The following is a 14,535-nucleotide window of genomic DNA, read 5'->3' as shown; positions in this document are numbered from 1 at the left end:
ATAATAATGTACATTTGTAAAGTTAACAGATTACAGAAAGCTCCAGAAGAAAAGCAGGAGAATAGCGGAAGCAAATGCAGAAAGATGCCAGAGTGAATATACAAACTATATGGTTATACCAGATGAATTAAAGTGACGCAAAGAGAGTCTGACCTATTTATAAAACTGGCAAGAGAGCAGCAAAGAAACATCAAAATACTTCAAAGGCTTCTTTTTAATGCTTCGTTGTGACTAAGTTGGGGAAACGCATACAGAAAAAGTCTGCATATACACACGCTCTTTTGATTTTTTGTAAATATTCTGCATTTCAAAGACCTCTTGGCAATATGTGAAATATGAAATTAGATGAAAGGGTGCTGGCTTGAGCAACATAGGGACATGAAAGATGGACAGTATGTTGTTTTGCATACATTGCATTAAGAACAATTCATTAGCAAAGTTATTGTTGTTAAAAAAAAACTATTATGAAGTAAAACCTAACAGTTTTCAAAAATGACAATATGAGATGACAATAAAAATTAAAATGACAAAACACTATAAAACAACTAAATAAATAGTGTATACACGCTTGGACAAAAAAAAAAAAAAAAATGTCTCATCCAAAAATGATTGGCCAAGAAATTTGCTTAAAGGATTAGTTCACTTTTGAAAAAACTTTTGCTGATAATTTACTCACCCCCATGTCATCCAAGATGTCCATGTCTTTCTTTCCTCAGTCGAAAAGAAATTTAGGTTTTTGATGAAAACATTCCAGGATTTTTCTCCATATAATGGACTTCAATGGGAACCGGATGGTTAAGGTCCAAAAGATAGTGTTAATAACAGTTTCAGATGCAGCTTCAAATGTCTTTAAACGACACCAGACGATGAATAAGGGTCTTATCATGCGAAACGATCGGTTATTTCAATGCTTATTCCAAAAATGTAACTTTTCTAAGGACAAATGCTAGCCTTTCTCCATTCTGTGAGGCGCGTTTGCAACGTCACGTAATACGTAATTACGTTCAAAAGGTCGCGGGCGACGTAGCCAGAAGTACAGAGTCAGAGTGTTTACAAGTTGAACGCATAGGTTGAACGTGAAAACTAACTCAAACGCCGTTTACAAAAATGGAATTAAAAGGTAAAACAACGATGTCGGACGATTTTGATTCTGTACTTCCGGCTACATCGCCCGTGACCTTTTGAACGGAATTACATATTACGTGACGTTACAAACGCTCCTCACAGAATAGAGCAAAGCTAGCATTTGTCCTTAGAAAAGTTAAATTTTTGGAATAAGCTTTGAAATAACCGATCGTTTCGCATGATAAGACCCTTATTCATCGTCTGATATCGTTTAAAGACATTTAAAGCTGCATCTGAAACAGTTATTAACTGTCTTTTGGACCTTGAACCATCCGGTTCCCATTGAATTCCTTTATATGGAGAAAAATCCTGTTTTTTCAAAAGTTTTTTTCAAAAGTGAACTAATCCTTTAAGTTAAGCAAACTCATTACTTTAATAAGAAAAACATCAAACAGAATTTTTGGCAGAATATGGGAAATTGACCTATGGCTAAGCCACGCCCCCAAACACGAGGAGCCAATCACAGTGCGCAGCTAACCCAATACACTCGGACAATCTCTGCTTTCACGTCCATTGAAATGTATTGCAGTTAGTTAGTTTCCATTCGTTCTTTCTTGTCATTTTAAGTTTAAAATGGTCAAACGGTGTGTATGGGGTACATGCAACTCTGACACGCGATGCTGGGCGACGGTGTGTAATTTTTACCCTTTCCCAAGCCACATCTCAACGGAGATAAGTGTCTGCTCTGGATTAAGTTATACGATTAATTTATGCTATAGACGACAACACCAACTAAATGTGAATAAATTAAACAAGGATGTCTACATCTGATCCAAGTTAAGTCAACAATGTATTTGAACATTATCTTTAAAAAATCGTAATGTTACGTTAGTGTAACGTTAAACGTACATTAGAAAACATTAACGTTAGCTTCTGCGTTGTACATCATGTCACTTAGCTTCATTAACGTATCTGTAAATAACCGAGATAACAAATGTTAACAATGTTGTGCAATTCATGTAAATACTGTAGCACCAAACGGTCACGGCAACGATATGCGGTTTATCACGTTTACACTGTGACCTGTACATTTTTGCCTCGACCTGAAGCTTTTCATGGACCTTCTCAACAATAAAATTATTAATACAACTATCCAATGCCTAGTTACAGCCCTGTAGGTGACTTCAATCTAAGGAGGAATGATCAGATGTTATTTTTCAACAAGAGACAATGCTCCTTTCCAAGTTGAAAGACAACCACGAAGTGGCTTGACAACAAGTCCCTCAGGGTCATGTTTTGGCCTGATCAGAGTCCAAATTTGAAACCTGGAGAAAATTTCGTCTCAAGTTAAACTCAATTGAACTGGGAGTAAGAACGTTGACTCTACTTGCTGTAAAAAAGCTATCTGCAAGTTGGCGAAGGCTATTCCTGTCACGAAGGCTCAGCGTGGTGTAGGTAGAAGACAGATGAGGAATTCACAAAATGACTTTATTAAAACAAAGATAACCCTAACCAACCCATGTGTTGACGACAACCGACAAACAGAACTGAACACACAGGAACTACAAGATTAATTAATGACACACAGCTGATAACAAGGATCTAACAATGGCTGTAACCATGGTAACTAAAAAGTGGCGGGAAATTCAAACACACGACTGATGATAATCAAACTAAAAGACCAAACTTAAACAGAACCATGACATTCCGAGCAAAGTTACTTCACACACACACACACACACACACACACACACACACACACACACACACCAAAGTAAAAAAGCAAGGAAAATCATCAGCAACAGAACTTGAAATATAAATATCCGACAGAGGAGCAGTACCTTGGACAGCTCCTGTGACAATGTGGGTGGTGTGATTCAGCACCTTGGACAGCAACACCAGCCTGAAAACATCATGTGAGTCCGAGTTTCAGTCTTATGGAGTGACTGTACTTGAAGGCCAAGATTAGTTGAAATATACTGCAATAACCTCTTTAGCTTCAAAAGCCTCACCAAGTGAGGGCACATTAACCAGCTGAATTGGCCCATGAAAGAAAAGGTCTGGTGAAAAGCTCTTGTTCTGTCATGACTGCTCTGTATGCCTACTATTCTGTTATAAAATAAAGTGAACAATAATAATAATAATAAAAAAACAGAGAAGTCTGTTTGAAAACATTGCATGGTTGTGTGACTGATTCTGCTTAAGCCTAAATAACAGATGCTCTTAACTAATAACACCATATATCAGTCTCAGTACCAACTCATTTCATATTTCAGCTTGCTGTGGGATCTCTCTTGTACTTTATTTACACTGTGATAGTTGTATCAGTGCTCATTGGCACACAGAGCAACAGGACAGATGTTAGGCAGCTCATTACTCCTGATTCACACTGATTTGGAGATGAAGAGTAACTTTCCAAATACATTGTCACTTGATGACTAAAATGCAGTGCAACAAGAAACGGTTACACTTTATTTCGATAGTCACTTTAGACATTCTACTAACTATAAGTAACTTTTCAACTACATGTCAACTAAGTGTCATTAGAGTATTAGTAGGCTGTAGTAGACTGTCAGTAGACTGTTAGGTTAGGGTTAGGTGTTAGGGTTCAGGTTAGGAGAACAAGGTGACTTGTAGTTGCTAAGTTACTTACAGTCAGTTGAATGTCTGTTGGGGGACCAACAAAATAAAGTGTTAGCTGATATTAAGCAGACAGTCTACTAATACTCTAATGATAGTTAGTTGACATGTAGCGGCAAAGTTACTTATAGTTAGTTGAATGTCTAAAGTGGACTATCAAAATAAAGTGTTACCCAAGAAACTCCATCTTTTCTTTCTCGTATCCAACGCTCACATGCTAAGCATGCTTCATCTTTGCCAATTTATTTTTTATCTCTGTTATTCTGTATGGAGAATAGATGAAGCATTTCTGCAACTAAGAGTATATTCTAGAATGGGAGATCACAGGAGGAGCTAATGAATGCTGATGATCATTATTCAAAATGTATAAATCTGACCACTTACATTAAATTAGCTTAAAATAAATGCATTGAGATGCCTGCTTCCCGCGCTTAATGGCTTCCATGAATACATAATTAGGTACAATATTTCTTGCAAAATATGAAATATAAGAGGAAAACTTCAATGCAATTAGGAAGCTGATTTTGAGGTGAATGTGCAGGCGGGTTTAAATATGAAAATGTGGTCACACTTTTGCCGGGTTTGTGAGTCTTGGCAAGAATAGAAAACGGGTGAACCTGTTTCATGCCTCGCTAATTCCTTTCATCTTTAGAGACACTACAGCAGAGATAAAAAAGAGAAAAGGATGATGTGCCGACAATAAAGGAGTCACATTTCACAGACCCAAGACTGCGCCACACAATAGTGACTTCAAAACACAGGAGCTTCAAATAAAGGAGAAAAAAAAACAAAAAAAAAAACTAGCTGCTCATCTAAACGAGACACTCTTGGAGATTTCTGTCACTGAAGACGAATGCGAAATAAAAAATGAGTTACACTGTCTGCATGAGATAAGAACATGGGTCTTTTATTAAGAGAATCGTCATCAAACAGAAAATCATCAGAATGAATTGGCTTTAGTTTCTGTGTGCAAAATATCTCAGTGAACTGATTTTAAGCTTACAGGGGGATTTAGTTTTGCAGACGAAAGTGAGAAGCAATATGTGCTTGACATTTATTCTTAACAACTTCCCCCTTAGTGTTTATTTGCTATATTGCAGCATTGTTGTTGGGCAAAGCACTTCTTGCTCACTCAATAAAAATCCATGGGCTCCCCTGACAACTTAACACGTTGAATGCACAAAGCAGCAGTTTGCTTTTTCAAAGTGAACGCACATCCATAAAGACACACATTGGAGTGAAGTTTTTCAAATCCATGGGAATCTGTGCTTGACCCACTCTCGGAGAAGTGTTCAGGGAAAACTGGTGCTGGTGGAGGAAAAAAACAACAACAACAAAACATTAGTTTAAATGCTAGAGCCAAGCCTCACGAAGCTGCCAGGCACAATCAATCCGCCGTCATGCACTTACAAAAATAGAGATGTGATCTGCGGCTTAGCTGGATCATGGGCCGGCTGAGTGTGTTTTGTGCACCCAACACCCCCGAGGTCTGGAGGAATGATGGAATATGTGTGGACAAAGGTAGGCCATCTTTAGTTCCTGCTTCTGCTTAAGGCTACAATGAGTGTGGTGGTGTCAGTATGTAATGGTGTGTGTGTGTGACGCAGCATTAAAAGGACGGTTCTAGCCGTTTCCCCAAGGCTGCTGTGTGACCCCTCCAGGTCCGTCAGCCTGTTCTCTCTGTATGCCCGACACAGTGATTGTTTTAAGGGCAGGCCTGCAGTCTGGTGGATCTTGCGCTCATGACCTGACATGGCGAGAAGCTGTAGCTGATGGGATGAATGAGATCTGAAAGACCTTTTATACAGGAAGCACTTCCAGTGTGTCTGCACTAGATTTTAAATGATTCATTATTGCTATTTTTTCATGTAAAAAAAAACAAAACAAAAAAAAACAGTAACACTTTACAATTAGGTTTTTTAGTTAACATTAGTTAACAGGAACTAAAAACGGACAATACTTCCTCAGCATTTATTAATCTTAGTAAATATTAACTTCAACAATTACTAATGCATTATTAAAATCAAAGGTTGTATTTTGAACTAACATGTCAAGCACAGTTGTATTTTTAAAGCTACTGCTGTTAATGACATATCAAAACCGTTCAGCATAGTGGAGGACACGGTGACCCAGACTTAAGGACAAGCTCACTGCTGCCATGAGATCTTTCAGAATTATCCTTGAAATATAATTCAAGGTGAACTAACCATTCATGGCTGAAAGGATTAAACATACACACACACACGTGTATATATATATATATATATATATATATATATATATATATATATATAGCTCCCTAAGTAAATAGCACTGTCACAGACAAAAGTGGCAAGAAAAAACATTTTGCAGTGAAATTGTACATATAATTACAAACTGAAATTGCTTTGTTTTCTGTTGATTTTCTAGATGAATTTGAATATTGTCCCCCCCGGGCTGTATGGTAATTATAACCTTGCCCGTGGCAAACTCAACATTTTTATCATTGCAACATAAATTGCAACATTTATAAATAAATAAACAAATAAATAATTAAACAAACACACACACACACACACACACACACACACACACATATATATATATATATATATATATATATATAAAACCAAAATAAAATAAAAATCACAGTTCTTCAAATACAAACAGAACAATTAAATCAGTGAACTATAGGATTAAAAAAAAAAAAAAAAAAAGGTTTCTTTACCGGCATCACTGACTTGGGAATTAAGCACTTGGACTGAATCGGAGACTAAGGGAGCATGCGGAAATATTGTGAAATTTAAAATGTCAAAAACTTTGGCAAACTGAGGCCTGTTTTCCAGCCTTCACATTATTGCTGGAAGACTCTTTCATCAGCCAATTGTGTCCAAGCAGAGAGCTTTGGTGTGTCTACACTGAGGGCCATAAGGCACACTGACACTCATGGGAGCTCAAGCCTTTGGAAAATGCATAGTGTTGAAGATAGGAAATAGAGAGGGAGGAAAAACAGCTGTGTAGCTTTTACTGCTCTGTGTGGTGTGACCTAGTTGTCCACCTGCACTGTTCTCTTCAATACAATTACCCACCACACTCACACTTACAGGTAACATTCACTTTTTAAAGAAATATACTGTTTTAAAACACAGAAAATAATATTGGCTCAAACCTCAGTGTGTCTAAAAAAGAAAGAATTGACAAATCGATGGGGCAGTTTTACAACGGCTGGCTACATTTACACAGGGCATTGATGCATGTGCATAAAAATCAAAAACACACCAGATCTGATTTCATTGCATCTAATTTGTGCTAAATCCTAAATCTAAAATGTAACTGATAGCCTTACAGGGGTCATATCTTTGCAGTGTGTGGACTCAACGAAAAAAATCCATTAGCTCTTTTTTTATCCCAAAGAAGCCTAAAAACTCTCAAAATCAAGCCGTTTGGATTTTCTGAGCAATATGATGTCATATTGCTTATGCTCCGACCACAACCACTGATGGACCTATATTAGCATATTTCTGCCCTCAGCCATTTGTATACTGCCGACCCAGGCAGGTTGCCATGGCAGCACTTTACGTCTTGTGTCGACACCTCCCATGAAAGAGAAGGGTGGGGTGAGCAGTTCATCATTATCATTTAAAGAGATATGCACCGAAACGGGTCGCTGTGAACAGAGCTGTTTTTGAGGAGGTAAAAAGCTGTTGTTTTACACAACCATTGAGGACTTTTAACCAAAGTGTGTTTAACATGAAGACCATAAAGATTCATACCAACTTGTGGAAATGGGCATCCGATGACCCCTTTAATACTTGTAACCAAATATATATATATTTTTTTTTTAATGCAGTGCTTAATATTTACTGTAAGAAAATATTCAAAATAATGTACTGTAGCAAAAATCAACAGATACTGAAAACAGATTAAATAAATCTCATTTCTTTAAACATTTAAAATTAAGATTTTAAATGTTTAAAGATGTTTCTTATGCTCACCAAGGCAGCATGTGTTCGATCAAAAACTGTTAAAAAGCAATATTGTGAAATATCTATAAATTACAGGAACGTCTGTGTCTGTGTGTGTGTGTGTGTGTGTGTGTCTGTCTGTCTGTTAATCGCATATCTCTCGAAACGAGTCCGATGGATCTCAAACTTGACAAGTGTCTTGCTACGGGCACGAGTAAGTGCAGTGCCGAGTTTGACGTTGTTTGGATTACAAATGCAAAACATATTGGTGAATATATCTGTAATAGAAGCACACATTGAAGTTGTGGTTTAAAAATAAACATTCCAACATTAGCGAGGTTTCAGTGGTTTAAAAATTGTGGTTTAAAAATAAACAGTCTTATTCATTTGTTTACTGACTCTGTAAGTCAGCTACGCTGTTTATATCTTAATAGTATATTTAAAGCAGATTTGCTCCCTGAATCATCACGCTTATTCATTTGATAACTGAATCTGTAAGTCAGCTACGCTGTTTAGTGTATGCAGTCTCTTTCACGGCCATCATTTGTAGTAAATGCAAAAGCACCAAACCAACAATTGCTAAAAACACACAAAAATTATTTTGTACAGGCATTTTGCACTAGTATTTATAAAATCAACCAGCAACTACCCAAACTCACAAACACCCACAGACTTTACATACACATTCACACACTGCTAGTTTTTTGAGACTTCATCTTATGACAACTTTTTTTCTGCATTCATGGAGCATTGCTCATTGTTACAGTATGCGTGTTTTTTTCCAAATCTAAAAATAGAAGAATACTGAAAATAAAACTGAAATTCAGTACAAAGCTGTGTATATAAAATATGAAAATAAAACTAATTTAAATAATAACATAATCAATAATAACATGCAGCCTGTTGATGCAGTCGCCTCTCATTAAATAAAGCAGTGTGTGGTACTAGGTAGAGAACCACTAGTTCTCAGTAGTGAGAGGAGCAGACATCACAGTCGTAGTGGCAGAATCACAGGGGTCACTCAGAGCAGTCCCAAAGGTGTAATGTACAAGGTGCCGGTAATGAGAAATCACTGGACGAGCCGCAGCCAATCGCACTGCGCCATTGAGCATGTCAAAAGCATTGAGTTATGATTGATTTCTCTCATAGCTAGGAAGAGTAACAGAGGAATCTGAGAGAAATGGGGAAGTGTGTGTGTGTGTGTTATTCCAGCACTGGTAATCAGAAAAAAGAGAAATACAGTCTCAAGGCTGATTGATTTTTGATCTCTTCTATATCATTGATCTATGGCTCCCGTAAAACAGCAGCTATTTAATCCATAGATAAAGAGGTAAAAATTGACTGGATGAAATCCAGACATTCCAGGGTGGGACTGCATTTATACTTACATTTCTTTGACATTCAATATATTTATTATTACATTACCATGGAGAAAGTAAAAATAAAATAACAATATTAAAAATTACATAAAATTACACCTACAGAAAAGGTCAAAATATTTGTAAAATAATGCAAACTGTTATATCAACGCATTCTCATCTTTTAACGTCATAACGCTATATGCAAAAATGGCACTATACTACGCACATGGCACCCGTTATCGTTAATATAACACGCGCTGTGAGGGCTAAGTTTAGGTGTGGGGTAGGGTTTGTGTGTCATATTCACGCTAAAGGATTTATGACGTCTTGGGTTCGCGTGTTATATTAACGAAAAAGGGTGCCATGTGCGTAGTATAGCTCCGTTTTTGCATATAGCGTTCTATATGACGTTAAAGGATGAGAACGGGCTGGTTATATATAAATAAATATCAAATATTTGGGGTCAAAACGGTTCTGCCCAAGCCTGGATGCCAGCCCAAACCCCACCCACAACGTTTTTTGGTTGGGATGTTCGGTCTGCACTCGATCCATTGAGGAGTAATTATGATCGGTTCAGAAATCGTCGGGCCAGGTCGGGCTTTATTCAATGATGGACAGATAATCTGCAGTTATGTAATCATCACGTTATCAAAGAGTGCTTGGGTTGAACTGGTTACCCTCAAAAATAACTGCAACTGGACAATTGAGATGTATAGATTCCGTTGTCGCGTCTGTTGTAAAAGAAATCAACGGCGCATTCATTTTAAAAGACGAACAGAGAACTGCAATCACGGCATTTGTAGATCAGAAAGATGTGATTGACGTCCTTCTTACGAGATTCGGCTAAAGATTAATTTATCAGCATCTACTGCTGCTATGCAACACAATAGGAATATGACCGGTTCAAGATGGCGGCCGGATTTCTCAGTGCCCAGCGGCCAATAGGGCATCTAGTCTCTATAACGATATCTATGATGAAAACCCTGTGGTCGTTGTGGTTTCTCCTTTGGTTGCATTCATGGAGGACCAAGTAAAAAAAAAACAACATTCATTATTTTACTACTTCTTCCAGTGTGCGTGCAGTTGAGTTCTGTTGACTATGTGTAGATCAACATACGGCACTTACTTTTGTGCTCTGATTGGTTGTAGATCTATCCAATTGAGTGCAGTTTTTTTTTTTTTTTTTTCCTGGTTCAGTTAAGACACGCTTCATAATCAAAGCCCTATGGATCAGTATCAGACTCACATTCTGACTAGGATATGAGTATGACGATGACGAAGTCAGGTTAGTTCTGCCCACCAAGGCTGCATTTATTTTTGTCACTTATGATCAATATAATGCATCCTTGCTGGATAAAACATTATGAAATATTCATTTCTTAAGATTCTTACTGAGCCCAAACATTTGAATGGTGGAATTGGCAAATACTTGTGCATCCACACCAACATGTGTCAGACTATTCTCAAATAAGCCAGTTAAACAAACATTTACATAGTGCACTCTTTACACAGAGCATTATCTTTGTTGTCCTTGCTCTCACACACACACAACAAAACTGCTGAAAAGGCAAATCCTTTAAATATCTCTCTAGCACATTTGAGGAGCTTTTTTTTTCTTCCTCTCTCTGTCTGGTTCATTAAAAATCTTAAGGTGAGGGAGATGGGGACTGGACGACTCTGAGGACGTGATAGGGACTCCATTGTCACATCTTACAACTGCTCAGGGGCAAGCTCTCTTTTTCTTGTAGCAAATGCCGACCCAGAGAATCTCAAAGGGCCGTTCAGCATCATCTGAAAGTGAGGCCACAAGTCCAGTCCCAACAGATCCATTATATCAAGGCCTGATAAACCTGAGTGCACCAAACTCTGATTGGATCACACTACACTTTTTGGTCTGTTTTTTCTGAGTAGATGTAACAGTAGAACTACAGGTCTACAAATGTATCCATGCATCACAATGTGACAATGAAAATATTCAAAGCACTGATTGCATAATCGATTATAATTGCTATAATAATCCTCAATGTCTTATGCATTCATCGATTAACCAAAATAGGATTGCTGAGCCTGGTTTATTGTTTCTGTCAGTTTTGCTCTTCAACTGGCACGTCAAATCCAGGTCAATCATTTTCATGCAGACCTCCAACTGATTTTGATGAATTTACTGTGCTGCCTGATACAAAAGAGCTCTCTGCACGAAACAAGCAACAGGTTCTGCATTCACTGCATTCTGCATTCAAGAGTTGTCGATTAGTCGACCACAAAAGCTCTTCTTATGGCAAGCGGTTTTAGCTTTTATTCATTTCCAGGATATGAATTCTTGATATCAACAATTACATTCTTGATATCAACAATTTAATTGTTGATATCTGTAATTGTATTTTCACTATAGCGAAATTTCACCATAGGCTGCCATTCAAAATGAATTGTTGATATCCAGAATTGATTTTTTACTAGTAGAAACATAATTTTTTGATATCAATAATTGCATTGTTACTAGTAAAAATGTGAATTCCTGATATCAATAATTAAATTGTCACTAGTTGAAATGTCTATTCTTGATATCAACAATTCAATTGTTACCAGTAAAAATTATAATTTTTGATATATCTGAAAATATATTTCTGATATCAATATTGTTTCAGATATCTAAAATGGCTTTCTTACTAGTAACAATCACATTCATGATATCAGAAATTAAAATTGTCACTAGTAAAAATTGAATTATTGATATCAAAAATGAACATTGTTACTATAGCATTTCAATTGTGGATATCAAGAATAGACATACTGTATCAACTAGTAACAATTGAATTTGTGATATCAATTTTTACTAGTAATAATTGTATTTCTGATATGTGAAATTCAACTAGCAAGAAATCAATTCTTGATATTAACAATTGGTTTTGAATGGCAGCCTATGGTGACATTTCACTAGTGAAAATATAATTGTTGATATCAAGAATAAAATTTTTGATATCAAAAATGTAATTGTTGATATCAACAATTGAATTCTTGATATCAAAAATGTAATTGCTGATATCAAAAAATTTAATTGTTGATATCAAGAATTCACATCCTCGAAATGAATAAAAGCTAAAACGGCTTGCCATATCTTCTGGCTATTTAAGCACTAGTTTCCTAAACATGAACCATCACCGTTATGCTGTACAAACGAGTGTGTCTTAAATCAAATGAATATAAACCTAAATAAATATGCATTCTGAGGACAAATCCTGAGATATAAAAATAGACCTCAGTATTAAGCACAAGTATGGTACAGTAGTATTGCATGCACCAGCTGAAGTATTATGTTTATGCGTTTATTAATTATACTATTATGCAGACAAACATATGGCAACAAGGATGGAATAAGCTGAATTTGATTGTAATGTGCAACTATTTCTGAGACTCAGAATTAATGAATCGAATATGTACCTGTCAGCTTGTGAGCTATTTTAATGTAAGACAGCAGCATAAGGCCCCATTTATTAAGATCAGTAAACTGACAGGTGAACGCGTCTGAAAGCTTCAGCAGAATGGATTTTGATGCCACATTCTGTTTACAGCACAGCAATATCAAATAGATTAATGTTGTCGGAGAGAGAAATGGATCAGTCAGAAGCTTTATCAAACATGACTTACAGGTAAACAGTAGAGGAACGTGTATATGCGCGCATGTGTGTCCACATGATTACATGTCCATGCGATATGACCAACCCTATACCCTATAAGCCATGTGAAGTCAGCCTGAGTGACAGAACCTTTCGCTGCATGTGCTATCTTATCTCTCAGGGAACGGGAAATGCTGCTTCCAGTCGTTCAAAGCCCTTTGTTCCTTTCCATGGTCTATCCCCCTCACCACAAAGTGCTATTCATTTCCAATCACATGATCCTGCAATTGTCAATGGCCTGCTTTACACAGAGACATGTATTTGTGGTTTTCCAACTACAGACCGAGACATGTGCCGTTCAGACTGCTGCAAAGAACTGGAATTGGAAACTGAAATGTTTGCTAAAACCAAAAAAAAAAAAAAAAAAAGTTTGTATTTTCACGTTTTCATTCTTTAAATACATTTTCCATTACATTTGTAATGTTTTAAAAAACATACATGCATTATGTAAATTGACTTTTTGAAGATATTGTGATGCTTTCAAAACATTGATGTTTGGACAGACTCAGACTTGTGACTCAGACTATGGCATGAGCATGAGACTAATGACCAAGGGAAGAAACCATGATTATTTTTGAAAATTCCTCTTGGAGACTTCCACGACGCACCCTTTAAGGCCATTTCAGCTTCTTTGACTATTTTCATGGCAAAAACAAATTCTTGAATTATAAAGATTACAATTATTATTAAAAATAAGTTAGACTAAATATTAAGGGTATTACATGTAACAGAAAATTATGGTTTTGAATGAACCCTGATTTTAAAGTCATGGTTCTGTATGTTTTCAGTGGAAAAAATGAACAGTGGTTTACTAAGCCAACTACTTTTGGCTTTAAATACTGTAAAAAAAAGTCTGTCGCTGCAATTGGAATTTGGGGAAGAAATTAAGAGCTTCACCTTTTGGATGCAAAATGATTTCCATTACACGAGAGTAGATGTTAAAACTTCATGCTGATTAATGCTTGGCTTTCGCCAAGGTAAGCTAAGACGTAGCTTTACAGTAAACTATGCTTCTCCATCAATTTACGCTTCTTTCCATATGGTGGTGTGACTCCCCTTCTGTCCGGCATTAATAGCTGCAGTGTACCTGCCGCGTCAGCACATACGATGGCTGCAACTAAAGTGTGGTCTCCATAGTGGACCAGCATCTGGATTGAGCCAAGTAGGGGACATCTCTAGGGTCTTCAAGTGGGCACCTTCCGTCCTCAGTGTTTCGTCGACTAGCCCACGACACCTCAAGAGGGCTCGACAGTGACCCTGCCGTCCCAGAGTTACCCCCCTCCGTCCCCCACTCAACTCAGCCCAACTTACTGACCCCTACAGAGACCTAACCACAATCACACGCAACCCAACCATGCACGACAACCTGTTTGATAATGGCTGTCAAGCCCCACTGGTGCGTTATAAAGCAGTTTCAGTGGCAAACGGTTCCGTATGGCATACCACCTACCGCAAATCACAATATCTGGCCAACCACTGTCATTCAAACAATATACAAAGGAACGCAATGACTGTAATTTCAGTGCAACCTATACAAACAGACTCTTCAAGAATTCTACGAAACCATAGCGTGGCGGCCTGTACATAGCCAGCTAGAATCTTTCCGTCTCAACTACAGCCAGTTGCTGCTCCTTTCTGCTGCTTCAGATAAGTTCTTTACTGTGCGACGCAACTCTTGGCCACTGAATCCGACGTCTCTGAGGAACCGGGTTGTAGAGTGTGCCACAAAACCTCGACAACCCACTTCCACTGGATAAACTTGGACTCTCCATCCACGCTGCTCTGCTTCAGTGGCCAGATGAGCATACCGCAATTTCTTCCTCTCATATGCTTCATCTACCGCATCCTCCC

At 37.4% G+C, this 14,535-nt stretch overlaps 1 long non-coding RNA gene across 2 annotated transcripts in view; it reads right to left on the bottom strand.

Annotated features, from left to right (window-relative positions):
* Nucleotides 1-4,600: 4,600 nt before the first annotated feature.
* The window catches only part of LOC148977546 (uncharacterized), a 209,934-nt gene continuing 199,999 nt past the window's right edge, over nucleotides 4,601-14,535 (bottom strand). For both annotated transcript variants that reach the window (XR_016169792.1, XR_016169791.1), the window contains exon 4: nucleotides 4,601-5,013. This is a non-coding gene — a long non-coding RNA (uncharacterized LOC148977546). The remainder of the gene's footprint in view (nucleotides 5,014-14,535) is intronic.

The sequence above is a fragment of the Pimephales promelas genome, chromosome 9 (genome assembly GCF_988280905.1).
Source record: "Pimephales promelas chromosome 9, fPimPro1.hap1.1, whole genome shotgun sequence".
NCBI classification, from domain to species: domain Eukaryota; kingdom Metazoa; phylum Chordata; class Actinopteri; order Cypriniformes; family Leuciscidae; genus Pimephales; species Pimephales promelas.
This window is presented reverse-complemented; position numbering and strand designations above follow the sequence as displayed.